Genomic DNA, 23,897 nt, shown 5'->3' on the forward strand with positions numbered 1-23,897 from the left:
AGTACAAGAGAAAGGAAAAAAAGTAATTTTATAGTGGAGAAACCTGACAAACACTACTTCAGCCAGGTGATCAAGATTAACTTCAACCCTAAGTTCTGTTGACAGTATACATTCTTGACATGATGTGATGAAAATAGCACTTGACTTCTGTGATCTTCTTCCTCAAAATCTATAACCCCAGTTTAATTGTGAAAATAACAACAGACAAACACTAATATAAGGGCATTACACAAAATATCTAACCAATAATTTTCAAAACTATCAAAGTCATCAAAAACAAGAGAGGTCTGAGAAACTCACAGCTCAGAGGAGCCGAAGAAGACATGATGACTAAATGTAATGGTATCCTGGATGGATCCTGGAACAAAAAAGGACATTAGGTAAAAGCTAAGGCGATCTGAAGAAAGTGTGGACTTTAGTGAATATGATGTATCAGTATTTGTTGCTTAATTGTGACAAATGCACCGCACTGATAAAAGATGCTAATAGTAGAGGAAACTGGGTGCAGGGGATACATGAACTCTGTACTACCTTTGCAACTTTTCTTTAAATAGAAACGTATTCTAAAAGTTTATTAAAAAAATAAATGATATCACAAAAGCTGAGGGGCTCAGTGGGGTAGGGGTGACAGAGATGCTGAAGATTATAAGTGGCTTGAATGTCAGGTTCTGGGATATCTAACTTACACCTTACTTGGTACTATGTCTTTAAAAAGTGATATGATATAGGATGAGGGATGGGGTGGGTTTCAGAGACCAAGTGAGGGGCAGAGATTTGGCAAAGTGAGAGGGAGGCATGGGGAGGCTCATGTATGGCTTGAGGATTTGTGAATAGGTGTTAGTGAAATTGTTTTGCACATCAATTGGTAGTAAAATAGTGTGTGTGTTTGTTTACAAAGGAAGAGGGATGATGTAGGCACCTCAGTCTAGGTTTGGGATGGAATGAAGTAGAAGCTGCAGTAAGAAGGTACAGAGAAATGGCTGGACGTTAGGCACTGGAAACAGGTGTAATGGGGAAGATATGAATGATTGATTCTCACATTACTTGGTAATAAGATGAGAAATAATACAGTGATTTAATCCTATTCTTTGGTAGTCTATGTACAGCCATTTAATTGTTCCCAGTGTCCTGCCAGCATTTAAGACATTCTGTGTTTACGTCACACGAGAGGTATTCTTGTGCGTAATTGGACAGGGTGTGGGCCAACAGGATGGCCTTGGAGGCTGCCACGTACCAAGGAGGCTTCTCATCCCCAATTATCACACTCATCATTGACCCTCTCAAAGTTCTACATTAGGGTGTCCAGGGGACAAGTATTATAAAAGGGCTTCAGAGAACCGTTCAGCAGAGCTGAACCATGTCCAGCCATTGTACCGTCATGATATTCAGGACCTAGGTCAATGTCTTCAGGACACCCTTACCCTCACCAACTTCCTAACCAGACCTCCTCTTGCTCCTTAAATCGACTTCATCTGATGACCTAGTGCCATGTTTTCACCTGTGGAAGCCCCTTCAAGTAACACAGGGAGCTTTTGGAAAAAAAAAAAAAAGGACCAAAGCCTATATTCGATACCTCAAAATTTTATGTTTGGGGTGAAACCCTGAATCAATATTAAAGAGATTTTTTTCTCCAGGTGACAACCATCAACCTAATGCCTGCTTTCTGCCTCTTGCCTCCAATCACTTTCTTAATTTCATCAACACTTTTGAGTCTCAGGCACCTATTCTTGTGAGCTGCTGGGGTCTTCTTCCATCTAAACTGGAGACAACTACTGTACAATGGATACACGGGGCACCCAGTTAGTTTCTTGTCTGGATATCCTGGCCAGGCCACAATTACGCTTCAAAGCAGCAAACTAAAGCAGGGAAGGTATGGTGAGCCAACCCTCAGAGAAGACAGCAGAGGGCAGGAGCCCAAGTGGGCTTCCAGGTGTCAACAGTGACCCAGAGGGAGAAGGAATCTGTAGACCAGCAATGGTAACTTTGAAACCTCTGGAAGGTTCTTTGCTGTTTGTGGCTCCTGTGTGTGTTGGCCCCGCTGTGTGGGTCCTGAATGTTTCCCCGCCTGGTGCAGAGTGAGGCCCTTGAAGCAGCTTCTCTGTCTGCCGGCCATCTGGGGCCCAAGGGGACAGGAGCTGTGGTGGGGGGACAGTGGACCACTCTGCAGCCATGCTTGTGAGTGTGGAGGGGAACCCAAAGGGAAGAGTGGGAGGTGGGCAGCTATGGAGAGGGAAGGAGGCAGGGTCCAGGTCTTGCACCAAAGGTAGGGAAGGAGAGCATGGTGGAACCAGCCGGGCCTTAGAGGAGACCAGGCTGCTGAGCAGAAGAAAGGCTCCAAGCATTTCCAGGCCAGGCCAGGATGGCCTAGAAAAGGTGAGGGGCCCCAAATGGCCTCTTCAGGGAGGGCCCGTCCCGTCCTCTGAGGGTCTAATTGCTACCAAGAAGTTCCCATTGGTGTGTGCGGTTCCACCCAGCACCATGCTTTGTGAGCAGAGAACACAGAGCTGAGGCCCCAGCTGTGCCTTCTCTGCCCACCAGGGTGAGGACGCAGTAGGAGGGCCCTCAGCCCAGAGCCAGCTTCTCTCTGGGACGCCACTTCCTGACACTCCAGCTGTGGTTTATTAAATTGTGCGTGTCACAAAACCCACGGTGGACCTGATGACAGCTACGGGGAAATGCACCAGCACTGCTTTCGCATATGACTCCGGAGGGGGCGGCGGTTAGTTTTCACAGAGACTCCCGCCCTTCCCCTGCACCCCGAAGTGAAGAACCCCTGCTCTGTTCTGTTCTCCCCACTTGCCAGCTTCACACTCGCCCAGCCTGCGTTAGGTGTCCTATGCCCCGATGACCGCTAGATGCCGACAGAGACCTGGCAGGACTCCTGGCCTTCTCTTCCAGGGCCCAGGGCAACCTTTTCATGGGTCCAGTTTGTCCTTGCCCAAGGGATGAAATTAGGGCTCAGGACAAACCAATGGCCCCAGATCCGCCCCCTCACCGCTCACAGGCATTTTTAAGGGCACAAAAACAGAAACCCACTCCCTGCTCGCCCCTGGGACCTTCTCCCTTCTCCAGGTGATAGGGTTCTCTCTTGACCTCAGCATAACCCAACTACTAGGAGTACTGTGGGCGGGGCTAAGGACAGGGGCCACATTTTAACAGCTGTGTGACTTTGAGCTCATTATTTAGCCTCTCTGTGCCTACATTTCCTCATGTATACAATGAGAATTGTAATGGTACCTACCTCATGGGGCTACTGTGGGAATGAAAGGACTCGATATTTCTAAAACACTTATGACAATACCTGGCACGTATTAAATACTCAGTGTATGTCAGCTATTCTAATTTGCCCTCTTGGGTCCTTGTAGGAAGGCCTCAGTAATTTTCTTTTTCTTTTCTTTCCTTCTCTTTTCTTCTCTCCTCTCCTTTCCTTTTTGGCATTTCCCACTCAGGGACCCTAGTTTCAGACTATGGACTTTGCCCCTGACTTTGTCAACTGTCTGGTGGTTGCTAGGTTCCTTTTGGTTCTAGTTTTCTACAAAGCCCTCGTGTTGGCATTGCTGCTGTTATGCTCTGGGTTGAGACAGGCCTGGCAGTGCATTATTCGAGTCCCAGTGTTCTCTGAGAACACCAGAGAAAGAACATTAGAGAAGGTAGAAACTCCCTCCATCTATAGACAGAAATCTTTCCCCTCTGGTATAAACATTTGACCCTGGGAGCACAGCTTCAGGGCCCATGCATAAAATGCTGCTCTTGGGATGCTAGTTACATTTCTAGCCAGCAAGTACTGTACTTTACCCACTCAAGTACACAGTTTTGTTTGACCAAGAACTTACACAGCTCCCAGGTTCTCATATTCAAGTACTTTTCTAACCAGAAATTGAGGAATCTCTTAAATGTTTCGTATGTTAACCCTGTTCAGTTGTTCGCCGTGTTAGTTGCACCACAGCTAAGAGAACTGGAAATCCAGACAGTCCCACCTGGGCAGAGCCTCAGTGCAGAATCAGGCGCCCTCCTCCAAAAACCAGCCTACAGGCTCCATTAGAGAGCACACCAAACTAGAAGTTGTCAACTGTGTAGCATAACCAACCAGATGTGTCTACACAATGACTCTTGTGCTAATAAATTAGGCATAAATTCAAGAGATAGAACCAGACGTGCCTAATGAATGTATCTCAAGAATAATTTCAGTGAGTAGAAAAACAAGGCCAAGTATGAAGAAGGTGCTTGCAAAGATGAGAGTGACCAGACCGTGTATAATCAGGTTGGGCAGTTTCATTAGCAACTCCATCCCTACCAGTGTGTCTGAGGCCACCCTCCCAAACTCCATGGCAAACTTCCAGAGTTTTGTTAAGATAGGGTAGGTTATCCATACCAACCCTCCCTTGAAAAAAAACTTCTAAAAACCTGGGTGCAATGGCAATAATACCTTCTTTAAACAACTGAAATGCTGAAAAGGGAGTGAGGTGTTACCTGGACAAAATAAAGAGAAAATTTTCCAAATCAGAATATTGTTTACGTAACCTCTTAGGATAAGAGGAGCATAAACCAAAGGTCAAGATGTATACAGAGTAGGGAGCCTACATGATTGCCTTCCTTCAATTAGCTGGTACCCAAAAAGGCACCACCCCCAGGGTATAGGGTGTGGTCCAGCCCCTACGTAGACGTCCATCTTAGATTCCACTTCCTTGATATGTGGGAATTCCAAGCCTGAAAATTTAAGGATGTCTTCCACTAGGAGTACCCCCAATTTCCCCCATATACGCCATCTGGCAGAGGCAAATGGAAATCCTCTCTGGTCGAATGTGACTTAATCCTAGCCTGAAGTTCTTGCTACAGATAATTGTTAAAGTATCATGACCAGGATAACCAGGTACATAAACAAACGAGGCACATGGCAAGAACAAGCAGAACAACAGACCAAAGAGAGACACACAAAATTTCAGTTAATAGAATTGTTAGACACAAATCATAAAACAAGTAAGTTTACAATGTTCTGGTCAGCGTAGAGTAACAGAGACCAATTTACTCTCATGCCCGAACAACCAAAAACTACACATAAATGAAACAATGATTATCAAGACACTGGACATCAGGTTACAAGGGACAGTGACCCATAAAGATAGTTAACAGAAAATGTATTCCCCACAACTGTCCCAGCTTAAAACCTTGAAAGTTTCCAGGTCTCATCAGCAGAGCCTGGTGGACCTCTGAATTGAGGAGTTAAGAAGGGGTGTTGGGAAGAATGAAGTGGCTAAAGTTTGCTAGACATATTACCAGGGAGGAGGCTGTATAGAGAGAAAACTTAGGCGAGCTACAGGGATATATATATATATATATATATATATATATGTGTGATGTGTGAAACTACCCAAGACCGGGGAAAGAGCTATCCAAAAGACCTAGAGGGAACAGTACCTAAAACTCATACAGGACTGAGAATAGAACTTATTCCTACCTATCAGACTTGAAAGTATCACAATTCATCGCATTGGGTAAAGTACCCATAAAGCTCTTGCCTCAGTAGTGGGGAATAATTACTCCTCCATTAAACATAGTTCCGGTGCTATCTAACAAATCCAAAGAATTTGACTCTTTCCAAGTAGCTGAACTGCATCCTAGTTAAAAGGTCAAAAATATTTCCACAAATACAAAAATAGCTAGTATCCAACAAAGTAAAATGTCACAATGTCACAATATCACAATGTGTGGTATCCAACAAAACATTACAGGCATGCAAAGAATCAGAGAAATACACCACATAATGAGGGAGAAACCAATGTAATTGATCTGAATCTGACAGAGTTGTTAATATTGGCAGAAAAGGGAATTAAAACAACTATTATAACTGTATGTCTGTGTGCAAAAGATCAAAAAGGAGACATGAAAGATACAAAAGGAGCCCAAATCAAAATTCTTTAGAGGAAAACTACAATATTTATTTATTTATTTTAATGTTTATTTATTTTTGAGACAGAGAGAGAGAAACAGAGCATACGTGGAGGAGGCGCAGAGAGAGAGGGAAACACAGAATCCGAAGCAGGCTCCAGACTCTTAGCTGTCAGCACAGAACCTGATGCGGGGCTCGAACCCACAAACTGCGAGATCATGACCTGAGCCAAAGTCAGATGCTTAACTGACTGAGCCACCCAGGCACCCCCCTACAATATTTAAAATGAAGACTATACTGGATGAGATTAACATCACCTTAGCCATGGCAAAAGGTTAGTGAACTTGAAAACATAGCGATCAAAACTATCTGTCAACCTGTCTATCTATCTATCTATCTATCTATCTATCTATCTATCATCTATCTATCTGTCATCAAACATTGAGCTCATACTACTACCAATATAACAAAACATGGTTCTATTTAGGGTTCCCCTTTTCATATTTGTAACCACCTTCTCTGACAATGAGAAACTTGGCTTCTATTATCCAACTATATTTACTTTTTTGTTTCATACTAGAAATCACTAAAAGTAGTTCAGAATTGATAACGTGTGACTATAAAAAATAAACTAATTGGGAAACCTACACAAAATTCCTTTTTGAAGTTAACTAAAGATAGAATGATAGACACACTGATATAAAAAAAGATAAAGATGCACGTCTATATATAGATTCATATATACATATATATACATTTACATATACATGTATTGAAGTACATACATGTATATACATACACATATTTCCTATCTCTGTTTATGGAGAAACCCTAGAAATGTGACACCACACTGGCAATAAGCATACTTAGTGTTGAGATCTTATTTCAGAAATACCATTCTCAAAGAAAGAAAGAAAAAAAGAAAGAAAGACCATGCTCTACCACAAGGAAACAAAGTTCGCTGGAGAACTGGCTCATCCCAGGGCTGGGGCTGGGAAAGTACGTGACAACCTTTGCATACCATGCTGTTGAGAAAAGAAGAAAGTGGTCAAAGAATGGCAGGTACATGTCAAAAGGACAGAAGAGCCAACTTAAAGTGTGTACCAATGGCCAAATCAGGGACAATCTGAGCATCAATGGCTAAAATAGGTTATAATCCACTGAAAAACTAAGAATTATTTCTCCTGAAATAAATTAATAAGTAAATAATGCAGAAGAAGGAAAAACTCTTTCTCATAATGGAATATGAACTAATTAGTGCAGAAGAAATGATGGAATTACAAAATCACCATTTGTCAGCCATCATAATAATAACTGATTCAGGCAAGAATCAACAATGGATACTAACACTAGGGGTAAACGTTTGATGTATAAGCAATTAATTCCATAGTCTCAAGGTACCTCCCAGAAGATATTCATTATTTACAAAGGAGAAACCTGGCAGACACCACTTTAACGAAATGATCAAAATGATCACAAAGTTAACAGCGTCAGTAATGGGACAAATTGACATTTCTTTGCATCTTGATATCATGCACTGAGACGGGCATCACTTCTGTGATATTTCTGCCAAAAATGCATAATGAGAATCTAATCATGAGAAAACATCAGACAAACCCAAACTGAGGTACATTCTACAAAATGACTTCCATGTAATCCTCAAAATCTTCAAGGTTATGACAAAGAAAAATGGATGAATTGCTCCAGATTAAAGAGACTAAGTAACGAGACATGAGAATTGAATGCAACTCATGATCCACAAGTTTCTTCTCCTATAAAGGACATTATTGAGATAATTGGTAACATTTGAATAAGGTCTGTTGATAAGTTAACAGTGCTGTGTTTATATTAATTTCTTGGTTTTTGTCATTGTAACTGTGGTTTTAAAAGGAAATGACCTTGCTGTTAAGGAATATAAACTGAAGTACTGTGCCTGCAACTTATTTTAATGATTTAGAAAAAAAAATCACAGACACATATACATACATAAACACACAAACACAGAGAAAGAGAGAGAGAGAGAGAATGATAAAGCAATTGTAATAACCATTTGGTAATCTTTGTGGTAAGTACTATACTTTCAACTTCTCTGTAAGTCTGAAATCAGGTCTAGAAGGTTTTTAAAAATCCATGATGCTTAATACATGAGAATGTTTTGTTAAAACTATTAGGTAGAAATTGTATAAGAAACAAGATATTTACACAGTCCCAAAGTGGAAAACAGTAACGTCACAGTGGAAAAACCTAACATACATCACCATGAGCAAGTACTCAATGTTAACATCATTAATGTCAATACCATGTGTCTCCTGATATTATGTAATGAGAAGGAAACAAAGTTCATAGGATAACCTGAATATAATCCTGAGGCAACATGACATGAATCCAAATCGAGAGAACTTTCTGAAATATAACTGAACTGTATTCTTCAAAAATTAGAGTCATAAAAGACAGACTGGGAAGAAAGATAAAGAGACACAACAAATAAATAAATGCAAGACATATTCCTGCAAAATAAATTGGAAAGTCTACGTGAAGGGTATAGGATAATTTTTTGCATGCTTTTTTTTTTAAAGTTTATTTATTTATTTTGAGAAAGAGCATAGTATGTGAGCAGGGGAGGAGGAGAGAGGGAGGGTGGGAGAGAATCCCAAGCAGGCTCCACACTGTCAGAGCAGAGCCCGACATGGGGCTTGATGCCATAAACCGTTAAATCATGACCTGAGCCAAAATCAATACTAGAACACTCAACTAAGTGAACCACCCAGGCCCCTTGTGTACGTTTCTTGCAAAACTTCTGGGTGAAATAATTTTAAAATAAAAAGTTTACAAAATGAATCTGAAAAGCGTTGATTCTTTTTCTATGCCTTGAAGTTGTATAAGTAGTACTGAAATAACATTATTTTTGAAGTTTTTGTAGAATTTTCCCACGAAGCCTTCTTAATCTGATGCCATTTATTGGAGGGAGGGAGATCCTTATCTAAATTCGTATAACTTTCTTTCGCAATTAGCCTAATAGACTTTCCTTCTCTATTGGAGTCAATTTGGCGGGGCGCCTGGGTGGCGCAGTCAGTTAAGCATCCGACTTCAGCCAGGTCACGATCTCGTGGTCTGTGAGTTCGAGCCCCACGTCAGGCTCTGGGCTGATGACTCAGAGCCTGGAGCCTGTTTCCGATTCTGTGTCTCCCTCTCTCTCTGCCCCTCCTCCGTTCATGCTCTGTCTCTCTCTGTCCCCCCAAAAAATAAATAAACGTTGAAAAAAATTTTTAAAAAATGGAGTCAATTTGGCAAGTTGAATTACAGTAAAAACTATCTGAATTTTCCAACTTATTTACACAGAGTTGTGCAAAATAGTTTGTTTTCTGGCTGAAAACAACAGATATTTATTTCTCATGATTTTGTGCGTTGGTTGGGTGATTCTTCTCATTTGGGCTACCTCACATGATTTGTGAAGGTCAGATGGCAATGCAGTTGAATCTCGGAAGGCTTCACTCACATATATGGTGATTGGCAGGCTGTTGACTGAAGCATCTCAACTCTCCACATGGGCTCTTCAGTCAGTTATCTCAGGCTCATTCGGGTGAAGATGATCTCAGAGTTCCAAACTCAGCAAGGGAGAGAAACCACCAATTTATAAGCATTTTGAATGGATCACATTTGGTAAAGCACCACTAACCATAACAAGTCATATGGTCAAGCCTCAATTCAAAGAGTGGAGTGATAGGACCCACCTCTTGATGGGGAGAGTGGCAAAATCACATTGCTAAAAGACATACATTTATGAACGGGGATAGCTTGTGGTTATTTTGCAATCTATCACACCTTGTCTGGTTGAGTGTTCACAGCCTTCTCTAAAGTGGATATAATCTGGTGGGCATTTACACGGGAAATAAATACCTTATACTGTGTCCACTCCAAGAGGCCCATCTGTATATATCTTCTCCACACTTCCTAGGTGCCAGTCTTCTGATATTAATCTTTCTAAGTCCCTGAGACGTTGTTCAAGCTATTAACTACCATCCACGAATAGATTAATATTCTAGGCCTTTTCTCCTTGAAGTGGACACTTGGGAGTTCTGACCAGTAGCGCTATTTCACTACTGTCCTTCTGGGCTAACTCTGAGTAAGGCTGCAATACACCATCTATCCACTTCTGGCTGGTTCCAGCAAACGATGCAGATCTATATACATAGACCAGTTCTGTTCTTTACTTTCCCTGTTAACCAGTCATAGGAAATTCTATGAGGGCTGAAGGAAAGCAGTGAAGCATGTACAATGGAAGTCTAAACCGTCTGTTGTGCAGTTTACTAATGCCTTCCATACTTACTCAGCTCTGTTCTTATATACCATTTTCATTTTACAATAGAATGCTGCTATATATATCCAATTTTATGCTCTGATGGGTTAACAACACATATTTCATGATGGGAAATTCAGGATAAAGAATTACTTGGTATTCCACAATCCAATGTTCAGTCTCTGCTAGGGTATAGTAGGGAACGAGGATTTGCTTTGCTTTTCTAATAGAGGGCTGCTGACAAAAAAAAAAGGGAATGCCTTACTCAAAAACTCTAGGGGTCTTGTGCAGTGATTCTCCAATTGGGGCTTGCCAGAGACTACACGGAGAATTTCTGTCTGCCACAGACACTTTGACAACTCTAATATGTACTCCTGGGTCTGCTGAATCATAATACCCAATCAGTAGGGCAGTTTCTGTCACAGCCTCGCTCTGCTGCAGAGCCTTTACTCCCTTTGGCCCTACTCAAAAATGGCATTATGATAGATTTTCTGGTAAATGGCTTGGAGCAGCACACCTGAATGTGGTATCTGTTCTCTACAAAAATCCAAAGATGCCTAAAAAATATCATGCTTTTTTCTTGGTTGTGTGTTGCAAAAGCGCAGCTACTTATTTCAGGCCACTGGATCCTTAATAACTTCACTAATAAGGCAGCTCCGGAGTTTGATGGGAACTATCTCCCATTCTCTGGCACGCATGTGTCTTACTAAGCTATCTAGAGTAACTTCTACTTTCTCTTCATCAACTCTGGTTAGCATGAGTCAGCTCTGTAAGAGTCCTGTGCAATTTTCTGTGTGATATAAAAATAACGACAGCCCATCTAGACTATCTCATGACAGAGAGCAGGAGACATGACATAGTAGGAAAGTGAAGCAGTTTCTCCTGTTGTCTCCACAGTAGACTTCATATTATCAGTTGGTGAGAGTAAGAGGAGGGACAATGCATTTGATAGGTTAATATTTGCACACTGATGAAGGAGACATTAATTCTCCAGGCCCAGGTAAAGATAAGTGAAGAAGGCTCATGTTAGAAGACACATTGCTGCTGAGTTTCCAGGGCTGGATAGGAGTTCCATTAGTTGAGAACCATGTGCATTTTGCAGACAGTACATCAATCCTGTGCACAGATTTGCGAATAAATGAATTATTTCCGGGAACAGTAGTATGTATCACTGGATCAGCAAGAGTTAGATCATGGACATTGGCCAGGTCCAGCACTTGGTAGGATTAAAGAAGGCCTAGAGAGTCAGTTTCTCCATCAAGGTCCCCACACATTAATTTACATATGCCTCTTTTGTGTACCACTTACACTTTGTAAATCATTGCACAATGTAGCACTCCTTCCATGTCTTAGAAAGCAGGAGAAACCAGCACGAGGACAAACCCATGCTGCCGTGCGAACTTCCCCAGACACTCACATAGATATAGGGCCTTCAGAGGGCCATAGAACATTTTGCAACAAAAACAAGTCCACCTCTAGTCCCCTGTACTTCTCACCCTACCGACTTCAGGGCCTCTCTTTTCCCCCAAGTTCCCACCAGCCCCTTTTACTTCCTGCCCAGGCCTGGTATCACCCAAGTTCCGGGCCTGGACTTGCTGAGGGGATCCAAACCCTTCTTCCCAGGTACCTCTCTAACCCAGTGGCAACTTGGCCTCCTGAAACATGAGATGCATTTGAGCGGCTTGGCTCCTCAGCATAGTTGATGGTTTCCAACTGCTAAGGACTCTCTGTTCATTTGGAATTGGCCTGAATAGTCTCACGTAGCTGGAACCTAGTCATTGTCACTAAACTCAAGATATCAGAGAAAATGCTGACTGGAAATTCTTGTCTTTTTCTTTTTAAAAAATATAGAACCTCTGGGGTGTCTGGGCGGCTCAGTTGGTTAAGCGTCCGACTCTTGGTTTCAGCTCAGGTCATGATCTCATGGGTTCGTGAGATCAAGCCCCTCGTCAGGCTTTGCACTGACAGCATGGATGCTGCGTGGGGTTCTCTCTCTCTCTCTCTCTCTCTGCCCACCCCCACTTATGCTTGCTCATTCTCTCTCAAAATAAATAAATTTTTAAAAATTTAAAATACAGAATCTCTAATAAATAGCACCCTTTCCCCGCCAAGCTGAGAGTCAAATGGAACCAATGCAGACGAGTTGTCTTGTTTTCTGCACAGTTAAGAAATAGGGAATTCAATGTGTATTTACAACGATAGCAAAGTTAAAATAGCTCATACTATGTTGCCAAATGAAGGATAACAGAGATATAAACACTGTCTTTAAAAAGATTCTTTTAGCAGAAAAGTATGAATTGAATCATTTACTGAAGTACTGTTTGAACAGATGGTGTGATTAACAGCTAACATGTAAGCCATCTTGGGAGCTTATGGAAAAGTAAACAAGTGGAGCTAAAAAGAAATCACTTTATTCCCCAAAAGGTTCTTTCATTCATTTTACTAGGAAAATTGGAAAGTCTGTGTTTAGAAGCTCTGTTTCCTTGGGGGTTTGTCAGGAGTGAGCAGGGAGGAGAGTCTCTTCAGAGTAAGAGCACACTGATGCAGGATTGAGCTCCAAATTTGTCTCCTGAAGGATGAGACGGGTCTGAGCAGCCGAGACCCTCTGCACAGCTGACCCTTCCCAGCCACGAAAGACACTCTTCATCTCTGCATGTCCTGAAAGGCCTCATGTGCCCGGGTAGAGGAGAAGGGAGTCAGGAGCTGGGAATCAGCTATGTAACAGGCACTCCGCTAGGAACATTCCAAGCACTGTTTCCTCTAAGGCTAGCTCACCATGGCCCCGGGAGTCACACGTTATAAGGCTGATTTTCCCAGTGGGGAAACTGAGGTGGGGAAAGGGGAAGATATCTCCCAGAGCCCACGTGGTCATGTCCTTTGTGGAGCTGCCCTTGAAACGCTGGCTGTTGACCTTCAGGCTTTAGGAGAGGCGGCTGATTGCAGAGGGAAGAGCACTGACCATGTCTGGAGGCACGGGTGTGAAAGGGTCCTCTGCTAGCTAGTGCCTCAGGGACAGCAGCTGTTGCCTTCGGTGCCCCAGTTTCTCCATGTTTAAAATGTGGGAGTGGCACCACATGGGCCCCAAGGTCCTCGTTCGGGTCTGAAAATGGTATCAGCATATCAATCCAGCTGGCTTCCCCAGCCCCATCGTTCCTGGTCATCGTCAACTGAAATACAGAAAGAGTCCTTACACAGGGGGGCAGCTCTAGCTATGGTGCCACCTACGTAGGCAAATCTCCAAGGAATCGGCTGACCCTTGGCAGAGCTCTCTCTCCACTGCCTTACCTTAGCGTTACCGTATCCACTTAGTGTTGTCCTAGTGTTTTCATCGGACTAATATTTACTGAGTGTGCAGTAATGCTCCAAACACTGCGCTAGGCACTGTGGAAACAACTGGGAGCAAGGACACAGTGTCTTTCTTCCTAAAATTAGGCCCCGTGGGGGAGATACAGAAGCAAACAGATAGGTAAAACACCGAAGGATAAGTGTGGGCATAAGAAAAGGGAACCAGAGTTCTACCTGAGGAGTCAGACTATGTTACCTTGAGGTAATGATGTGGACATCAGATTAAACTTTTTGTCAACCATCCAGATATTTAGAAGCACCCAGGTGACTGCTGCAGATTTGCTTGGTCTATTATCCCGGCACTTGGTAGCACTGAGATGAAAATGTTGGATTCCCATGCTATTTAGAGCCAAGGTTTCCAGGAAGGTAATGAAATCTTTTATGTTTCCAAAGATCTAGAGACTTAATTAAGGAGGAAAGCAACATTATTGTTAGTAGTCCAGAAATAAACTCCTTCTCTTTGGCATTTTCATGTAAATACTTCTGAACTCTTTCATGTGAAGGGCCTTCTAATCACCTCTCTGGGGCCTAATCCTGGAGGCTTTGAAATGGTTTCCCTTTGCAATTTCGAAACCTTTGACACTGTGTCCCCTGGTGAGTGTGATTCTACCTTCCTTCCTGGTCTTTTTAATACCTGGACTTTGGGAGTGGTCCTCTCCCCATTTTAGAAAAGGTGCTACTGCTTTTGAGTTACATTTGGAATTAACTTCCGGGCTCTGCTAAATGGAAGGAAAGCCTACCATGTGTTCTGTGTTCATATGTGACAATGCCCAGCCCAGGGATTCCTTCCAGGGCTGGAATGATCCATGGAACATTACTTCAGGTCAACAGAAGAAAGAAATTCCTGTAATACCTCAAGTACCTGTCTGCCAGGACACTTACTACTCTGCACCTCACCTTATAGCCAGTTGTGTCCAAATATTATCCCTCATCTCATCACTCGACTGTGAGTTCCTACAGGCAATAATAGTACTTTGGTTGTCCTTAGATGGTAGGTGGTTAGGGCCAATGCCTTGTATGTAGGAGGTGTTGTTCAATATTTGGCCAAACTGCAAACTTCCAATGTTGCTTTATTGGTTTCTCAGTACTGTTTTATTGTCACATAAAGCCTGCCATAATTCATTCCCAAAGTCAGCCATCTTGCTATCCCACATAGCAATATTGTTTCATCATTTTACCAGGTGCTAAAATTAGACTCTAAACTTCTTAAGTCAGAGGAGTTTTCTAGTTTCTTTTCAACATTATATTTGTTCATCTCCAGTAATTTTCATAACAGCTTACTTCTAGCTTTATGTATCATATACTGCTCCTGGAGCAGATGTTACAATCTGTTCTTCAATTCACCATGCTGGACTGGTCTTTAGGTTAAAATACAATTAAAGTCCAACAAGTGTAAATAAAAGATTGTAATAATTCCTTTTAAGTTCATGAATAACTTCTAAATGGAATGTCCCATTTAGCATTCATAAAAAGTTTTATATTGACATGTTTATTGGTTAAAAGAAATCAAATATTATTCACTATGATTTTGATAGTCTTTATATTGACCATAAGAAACTGATCGATTGTCTAGTTCCATGGGAAAATGCTTGAGTGAGAAATCAGGGCACGACATTTTGTAGTGTGACGTCATGAGTGTGAAAATACCACAGGAACAAAAAAAGAGTACAAATGTTGTTAATGGTCACAACTTAACAGTCGAATTCTCTGTGATTTTTGTTCAATTACCTGTGGTTTTTGGTGGCTTCCATGTTTTCTCTATTGATTAAAGAAAATGTTGATTAGAAACAATTATTATCTAGTGAGATCCATCTGCCTTATAGAAGAGAAAACTAAAGTCCAGCATATTTTGGCAAATCCAGGACAAGAAATCTGGCCTCAGGAGTTTTAGACTAGGTTGTTCTTTGAATTCAGAATTGAGGAAGATGTGGATTTATTTACATTTTCTTATCTTTATTGAGATAGAACTGACCTACAACATGATCTAAATTTAAGGTGTATAATTTGATGATTTTATACACTTATATATTGTAAGCTGGTTACCACTATACCATTAGCTAACATCTCCCACACATCTTTCTAATTACTATTTCTTTTTTGCAGTGGGAACATTTAAGATCTTTCTTTATTAGCAAATTTCAAATATACACATAGCATTATTAACTATAATCACCACACTGTACATTAGGTCCCCAAACACATTCATCTAATAAGTGGAAGTTTGTACCCTTTGACCAACATCTCCCTATTTCCCCCACCCGCCAGCTCCTGGTAACCACTCTTCTACTGTTTCTATGAGTTTAGTTTTTTTTGTTTTTTTTTGTTTTAGGTTCCACATATAAGTGAGATCACACAGTATTTTTCTTTTTATATAGAATTTCATGTTTTAATAAATCTAAACTTTGGGTGAAATAAGAATTCTGGGCATTTTTTAAAATGCAGCAGTCATTCCGGGCACCTGTGTGACAGAGTCGGTTAAGCATCTGACTCTTGGTTTCGGCTCAGGTCATAATCTCACGGCTTTGTAGGTTTGAGCTCCACATCAGGCTCTATGCTGGCAGCTCAGAGACTGTTTGGGATTCTCTCTCTCCTCTCTCTATGCCCCTCCCCCACTCGTGCTGTCTCTGTCTCTCTTAAAATAAATAAACTTTTAAAAAAATTTGTTAGAAAATGCAGCAGTCATTCTAAAGTGGGACATGAACAATGAATATGCCTACTCAGTTTCCTCCTTTTAGACAAAGCAGTCATTTGGACTGATGATCTTGCAGGGTTCCCCCTTGCCCTACTCCCGAGTTTCTCCTCTCAGTCATCACTCTTACCAAGTGCCTGTTGCCGGCAGTGCCTTCGGTCACCCAGGGAGGCTCATCACTTCTGCTGCAAGAGGAGATTAGACTGTTTTAGCAAATGGTTGTCAATGTGTGTGGGTATGAGTTGGGTTCACTGAAAGGAACCTGAATTTTTACATGATGGGCGCTAATTCCTGCTAACTGCCATCACCTCATAATTAAATTGGCAGAAATTTCACTCTAGGGGCAGGGCATATGAAAACCAGCAGGCTTAAAAGCAACCTTCTAGAGGACTCTGAAATTGGGGAGTGTCAGATCAACAGGTTGTTTCTAGGCCTCAGTTCTTGGAGGGATTCAGAGGACACAGAGTACCACAAAGAAGTGCTGTTAAAAGTGGGACACAAGACCCATGGATACCTAAGGAACCACTGTTTACAGTGACCTGTAGGGGGTGGATAGTCCCCAATTAGTATAATTAAAAAAAAGCAAATGCAAGGTGGTGTGCAGGCTAGAAAATATGATTTCAAGAATAATCACCATCCCATCTTGATCAGCAATTGGCAAATTACAGCATATGGGTCACAAGCAGCCCAGAAGCTTTTTATCTTAATGAAGTCTCAATAGTTCATTTTTTTTCAATTTTAGAGAGAGAGCATGCACGAGTAAGGGAGAGGGGCAGAGGGAGAAAGAGAGAGAGAGAGAGAGAGAGAGAGAGAGAGAGAGAGAGAGAGTCTTAAGCAGGCTCCACACTCAGCGTGGAGCCGAATGCAGGGCTGGATCCCACAACCTGGGATCATGACCTCAGCCAAAATCAAGTCAGATGCTCAACTGACAAAGCCACCCAGGTGCTCTCAACAGTTCATTTTTGCTTTTGTTTCCCTTGCCTCCAGGGACATGTCTAGTAAGAATTTGCTACGGCCAAGTTCAAAGAGGTTGCTACCTGTGTTCTCCTCTAGGATTTTGATGGTTTCCTGTCTCACATTTAGGTCTTTCATGTATTCTGAATTTATTTTTGTGTGTGGTGTAAGAAAGTGGTCCAGTTTCCTTCTTCCGCATGTTGCTGTCCAGTTTTCCCAACACCATTTGAAGGGGCTGTCTTTTTTCCATTGGATATTCTTTCCTGCTTTGTTGAAGATTAGTTGACTATATAGTTGTGAGTCCATTTCTGGGTTTTCTATTCTATTCCATTGATCTACGTGTCTGTTTTTGTGCCAGCACCACACCATCTTGATGACTATAACTTTGTAATATAGCTTGAAGTCTGGAATGTGATGCCTTCAGCTTTGCTTTGCTTTTAAAGAATGCTTTGGCTATTTGGGGTCTTTTCTGGTTCCATAAAAATTTTAGGATTGTTTGTTCTAGCTCTGTGAAAAATGCTGTGTTATTTTGATAGGGATTGCATTAAATGTGTAGATTGCTTTGGGTAGTATAGACATTTAACAATATTTGTTCTTCTAATCCATTAGCATGGATGTTTTTTCATTTCTTTCTGTCATGTATGGCATCATTATCAACAATAGCCAAATTATGGAAAGAGCCCAAATGTCCATCAACTGATGAATGGATACAGAAGATGTGGGGGAGGGAGGGAGGGAGAGAGGGAGAGAGGAAGAGAGGGAGAGAGGGAGAGGGAGAGGGAGAGAGAGAGAGAGAGAGAGAGACAGAGAGAGAGAATAGAATAGAATATTACTCAGCTATCCAAAAGAACAAAATCCTACTATTTGTAACAACATGGATGGAACTAGAATGTATTATGCTCAGCAAAATAAGTCAATCAGAAAGACAAATACCGTATGGTTTCACTCATATGTGGAATTTAAGAAATAACACATGAACATAGGGGGAGGTAGATAAAAAAGGAGGCAAATCATAAAAGACTGTTAACTGTAGAAAACAAACTGAGGGTTGCTGGAGGGGGGATGGGCAGGAGAAGGATTAAATGGGTGATGGGTATTAAGGCGGGCACTTGTGATGAGCGCTGGGTTTTATATGTAAGTGACGAATCACTAAAATCTACTCCTGAAACAAATATTACACTATATGTTAACTAACTAGAATTTAAATAAAAACTTGACAACAATAACAACAACAACAAAAGACAGCCCACGACCTGCTTTCATAGATAAAGCTTTATTAGAATACAGCTATGCCTATTTGTTTACATAATCTCTACGGCTGCTCTTGTGCTACAATGGCAGAGCTGAGAAGTTGCAACAGAGACCTATGGCCTGCAAAATGTAAACTATCTCTTACATGACTGATTACAGAAAGAGTTAGCCAGTCCCTGTTCTAGATCATAAAAGAGAGAATAAATAATCCTGAAAAGAAGCCAGGGTAGAAGAGAGGTTAAAGGGATCCTAACCTGTAGTGCGGAAGCTCAGAAGTGGAAGAACTTAACAGAGGAGAAAGAAAGGTAGTAGGTGGAAATCGTGTTCCTTTATTAAAATATACATGGATGAAGATATTTCTATATGGTAATTCTGAATCTGGTGTTGACAAACTATAGCCTGAAGGCCAAACCTAGTCGGTCGCGTGTTTATTGTTGTTGTTTTAATAGACTAGTGTTTAGAGCAAGTTTAGGTTTACAGAAAAATTGAGCAAGAAACATAGAGTTCCCATATTCTCCTTTTCCTTGGCCCACAGGTTCCCTTATTAACATTTTGCATTATTCTGGTGCGTTTGTTTAAAATAACGAACAAATATTGATATATTATTATTAACTAAAGACCGTAGTTCATATTAGGTTTACTCTTTGTATTATACAGTTCTATAGTTTTTGCCAAATGTATAATGCTATGTATCAACCATCAGAGTGTCCTACAGAACAGTTTTACCAACCACCAGCAATGAAAGAGTTCCTGTCGCTCCCAATCCTCCCAGTGTTTGGTGTTCTCAATGTCTAGGATGTACCCATTCTAATACACTTGCAGTGGTATCTCATCGTTATTTTAGTTTACAATTCTCCAAAGATATGTAATTTGAGCATCTTTCATATATTTGCTTGTCATCTGTGTACCTTCTTTGGTGAGGTGACCTTTCAGATCTTTTTCCCACTTTTAATTGTGTATTTCCTTCTCACTGCAGTGTAAGGGTTCATTATTTACCTTGGATGCAAGTCTTTAATCACATATGTGTTTTGCAAAGATTTTGTCGCAGTCTGTGGATTATTTCATTCTCTGAACAGTGTATTGCACAGAGCACAAGTTTTACTTTTAATGAAATGCAACTTATCAATTATTTCTTTCATGGATCATGCTTATGCTGTTGTATCTAAAAGGTCATCATCAAACCAAACCCAACATATATTTTCTCCTATGCTATCTTCTAGAAATTTTACACTTTGCATTTTTTTATTTAATTTTTTTTTCAACGTTTATCCATTCTTGGGACAGAGAGAGACAGAGCATGAACGGGGGAGGGGCAGAGAGAGAGGGAGACACAGAATCGGAAACAGGCTCCAGGCTCTGAGCCATCAGCCCAGAGCCTGATGCGGGGCTCGAACTCCCGGACCGCGAGATCGTGACCTGGCTGAAGTCGGACCCCCAACCGACTGTGCCACCCAGGCGCCCCGCACTTTGCATTTTTAAATTTAGGTCTCTGGTTCATTCTGAGTTAATTTTTGCAAAAGGTGTAGGTCTATATATCTAGATTGTGTTTTTCACATGTGGGTATCTAGTTGCTTGAACACCATTTGTTGAAAACTGTCCTTTCTCCATTGAATTATATTTGTTCATTTCCCAAAGATCAGTTGGTTATATTTGTTTTTATGTATTTTCTGGGCTCCCTCTTCTATCCCACTGATCTATCTGTCTATTCTTTCATAGTACCACACTGGCTTGATCACCGTAGTTCTTTTTTTTTTTTTTTTTTTAACGTTTATTTATTTTTGAGACAGAGAGAGACAGAGCATGAACGGGGGGGGGGGGGCAGAGAGAGAGGGAGACACAGAATCGGAAACAGGCTCCAGGCTCTGAGCCATCAGCCCAGAGCCTGACGCGGGGCTCGATCTCACAGACCGCGAGATCGTGACCTGGCTGAAGTCGGACGCTTAACCGACTGCGCCACCCAGGCGCCCCGATCACTGTAGTTCTATAGTAAGCCTTGATATCCGGTCAGGTCAGTCCTTCAGCTTTGTTGTTCTTCAGTATTGTGTTGGCTGTTCTGAATCTTTTGCCACTCCATACAGACTTTAGAATCTGTTTGTCAATACCCACAAAATAATTTGGCTGGATTTTGTTTTGGATTGTGTAGAATCTATAGATTAAGTTGGGAAGAATTGATGTCTCAACTGATGCAGAAAAATATCTGACAAAATTTAACATACATTCAAAATAAAACTCTCAACAAGTTGGGTACAGAAGGAATGGATCTCAACATAGTAAGTGCCATATATGACAAGCCCACAACTAACATATACAAATCAGTTGCATTTCTATACACTAACAATGAACTATCTGAAAAACAAAGAAAATAATCCCACTCACAATAGTGGCAAAAACAATTAAATGCTTAGAAATAAAATTTAACAAAGGAGATCTTGGTGAAAGATCTGTACACTGAGAATAATGAGACATTGGTGGAAGAAACTGAAAGAGACATAAATAAATGGAAATATATCTCATATTCATGAATTGGAAGAATTAACATTGTTAAAATGTACATACTACTCAAAGCCATCTACAGATTCTGTGCAATCCCAAGCAACCTTCCAATGACATTTCTTTACAGAAATAGTAAAAGCAATCCTAAAGTTTTCATGGAACCACAAAAATTCCTGAATAGCCACAGCAATCCTGAGGAAGAGCAAAGCTGGAGGTATCACACTTACTGATTTCAAACTATACTACAAAGCTATGGTAATAAAAACAGTATTGTACTGGCATAAAAACAACCATGTAGACCAATGGAAAGGAATCGAGCAGCCAGAAATAAACCCTCACATATACAGTCAACCAATATTTGACAAGGGAACCAAGAATACTCAATGGGGAAAGACAGCCTTTTCAATAAAGAGGGTTGGGAAAACTGTACACATTCAGAAGAATGAAAGTGGACCCCTATCTTACACCACTCACAAAAAGTAACTCAAAATGAATTAAAGATTTAAATGTAAGATCTGAAACCATAAAACTCCTAGAAGAAACACAAAGGAAAGTTCCTTGAAGTTAGTCTTCACAGTACATTTTTTGGGATATGATTCTAAACACAAGCAACAAATGCAAAAATAGATTAGTGGGCTTCATCAAACTAGAAGTGTCTGCACAGCAAAAGAAATGGTCAGCAAAAAAGAAAAGGCAACCTATGGAAATGGGAGGAAATAACTGCAAACCATCTATCTAATAAGGGGTTAATATCCAAAATATATAAGGACCTTATATAACTCAGCAGCAAAGTAAACAATCAGATTGAAAAATAGGCAGTTGACTTGAATAGACATTTTTCCAAAGAAGACACACAAATGGTCAACAGGTATATAAAAATATGTGAAATGTCACTAATTATCAGGGAAATGCAAATCAGAATCATAATGAGATATCATCACACACCTGTTAGAATGTTTCCCAACAAAGGTGCTGGGAAAACTGGACAGCTACAGCAAAAGAACGGAACAGGACCAATTGTAAGAAAGAGGGGCTCCTGGGTGGCTCAGTCAGTTGAGCGTGACTTTGACTCAGGTCATGATCTCATGGTTCATGAGTTCGAACCCCGCATCGGGCTCTCTGCTGTCAGCACAGAACCCACTTTGGATCCTGTTTCCCTCTCTCTGCCCCTCCTCCACCTTGCACATGCTCTGTCTGTCTGTCTCTCTCTCTCCTTCAAAAATAAATAAACATTAAAAAAATTTTTTAAATGGGCAGAAGCCACGAACAGACATTTCTCCAAAGAAGACATTCAGATGTCCAACAGACACATGAAAAGATGCTCAACATCACTCATCATCGGGGAAATGCAAATCAAAACCACAAACCTTACATCTGTCAGAATGGCTAAAATGAAAAACATAAGCAACAACAGTGTTGATGAGGATGTGGAGAAAAAGGAACCCTCATGCACTGTTGGTGGCAATGCAAACTGGTGCAGCCACTGTGGAAAACAGTGTGGAGGTTCCTCAAAAAATTAGAGTTATCATATGGTCCAGTAATTCCAATACTGGGTATTTGACCAAAGAATATGAAAAAACTGATTCAAAAAGATATATGCACCCCTATATTTATTGCAGCACTATTTACCATAGCCAAAATATGGAAGCAGCCCAAGCGTCCATTTGATAGATGAATGGATAAAGAAGATGTGAGATGTGTGTGTGTGTATTATATATATGTATAATATATATATATAATGATGCGATATATATAATATAATATAATATAATATAATATAATATAATATAATATATAGGAATATTTCTTAGCCATAATAAATAATGAAATCTTGCCATTCGCAACAACGTGGATACATCTAGAGGTTATGTATAATGCTAAGTGAAATAAGTCAGTCTGAGAAAGATATGTGCCATATGATTTCACTTACATGTAAAATTTAAGAAACAAAACAAACAACAAAAAGAGACAAATAAAAAAACCAGACTCTTAAATACAGAGCACAAGTTGGTGGTTACCGAGGGGAGGTGAGTATGGGGATGGGTGAAATAGGTGAAGGGAATTAAGAGTACACTTATCGTGATGAGCACTGAGTAATGTATATAGACTTATTGAATCACTGTACTGTGTATTTGAAACTAATATAACCCTGTATGTTAATTATACTGCAATTAAAAACTAAATAAAAGGGAAAAACGACAAGAGATAACAAGTGTTGGCAAGGTTGTGAATAAGAGAAGCCTTGTGCACTGTTGGTGGGAATGTAAATTGGTGCAGCAACCATGGAAAACAGTATGGAGATTTCTTAAATATTAAAAACAGAACTACCATGTGATCCAGTAATCCTACTTGTCAGTATATATCCAAAGAAAATGAAATCAAAATCTCAAAGAGATATGTGCACTCCCACGTTTACTGCAGTCTCATGCACAACAGCCAAGATATGGAAACAACCTAAGTGCCCATCTACACATGAATAGATGAAAAAGATATGATATATAGAAATATCATTCATCCATGGGAAAGAAGGAAATCCTGTCCTTTGCAACAACATGGATGGATCTTGGGGGCATTATGGTAAATGAAATATATCAGACGGATAAAGACAAATACTGTACGATCTTAGTTTTATGTGGAATCTAAAAAAGCTGAACTCAGAGACAGCAGAATGGTGGCTGTGAGGAGCTGGGAGAAATGGGGAGGTGGTGGTGGTTGAGGGGTGCAAAGTTCTAGTTAGAAGATGAGTAAGTTCTGGGGATCACCATGGTGACTACAGTTAACCACACCATATTATATACTTGAAAGTTGCTGAAAGAGTAGATCTTAAATGTTCTCACCATAAAAAATGAAGTATTAGGGGAGCCCAGCTGGCTCAGTCAGTAAAGCATGTGACTCTTTATCTCAGGGTTGTAGACTCAAGTCTCACATTGGGTGTAAAGATTACCGAAAGAAAATGTTTTTAAGAATAAAAAAAACAGAAA

At 40.7% G+C, this 23,897-nt stretch overlaps 1 long non-coding RNA gene across 1 annotated transcript in view; it reads right to left on the reverse strand.

The window, feature by feature from the left end:
* Positions 1–12,444: 12,444 nt before the first annotated feature.
* The window catches only part of LOC109496605, a 97,341-nt gene continuing 85,888 nt past the window's right edge, over positions 12,445–23,897 (reverse strand). Inside the window, exons 2-3 of the long non-coding RNA XR_002152765.3 lie at positions 16,349–16,403; positions 12,445–13,931 (exon numbers count right to left, since the gene is read on the reverse strand). This is a non-coding gene — a long non-coding RNA (uncharacterized LOC109496605). The remainder of the gene's footprint in view (positions 13,932–16,348; positions 16,404–23,897) is intronic.

Source organism: Felis catus, chromosome X, assembly GCF_018350175.1.
Source record: "Felis catus isolate Fca126 chromosome X, F.catus_Fca126_mat1.0, whole genome shotgun sequence".
Taxonomy (NCBI): Eukaryota; Metazoa; Chordata; class Mammalia; order Carnivora; family Felidae; genus Felis; species Felis catus.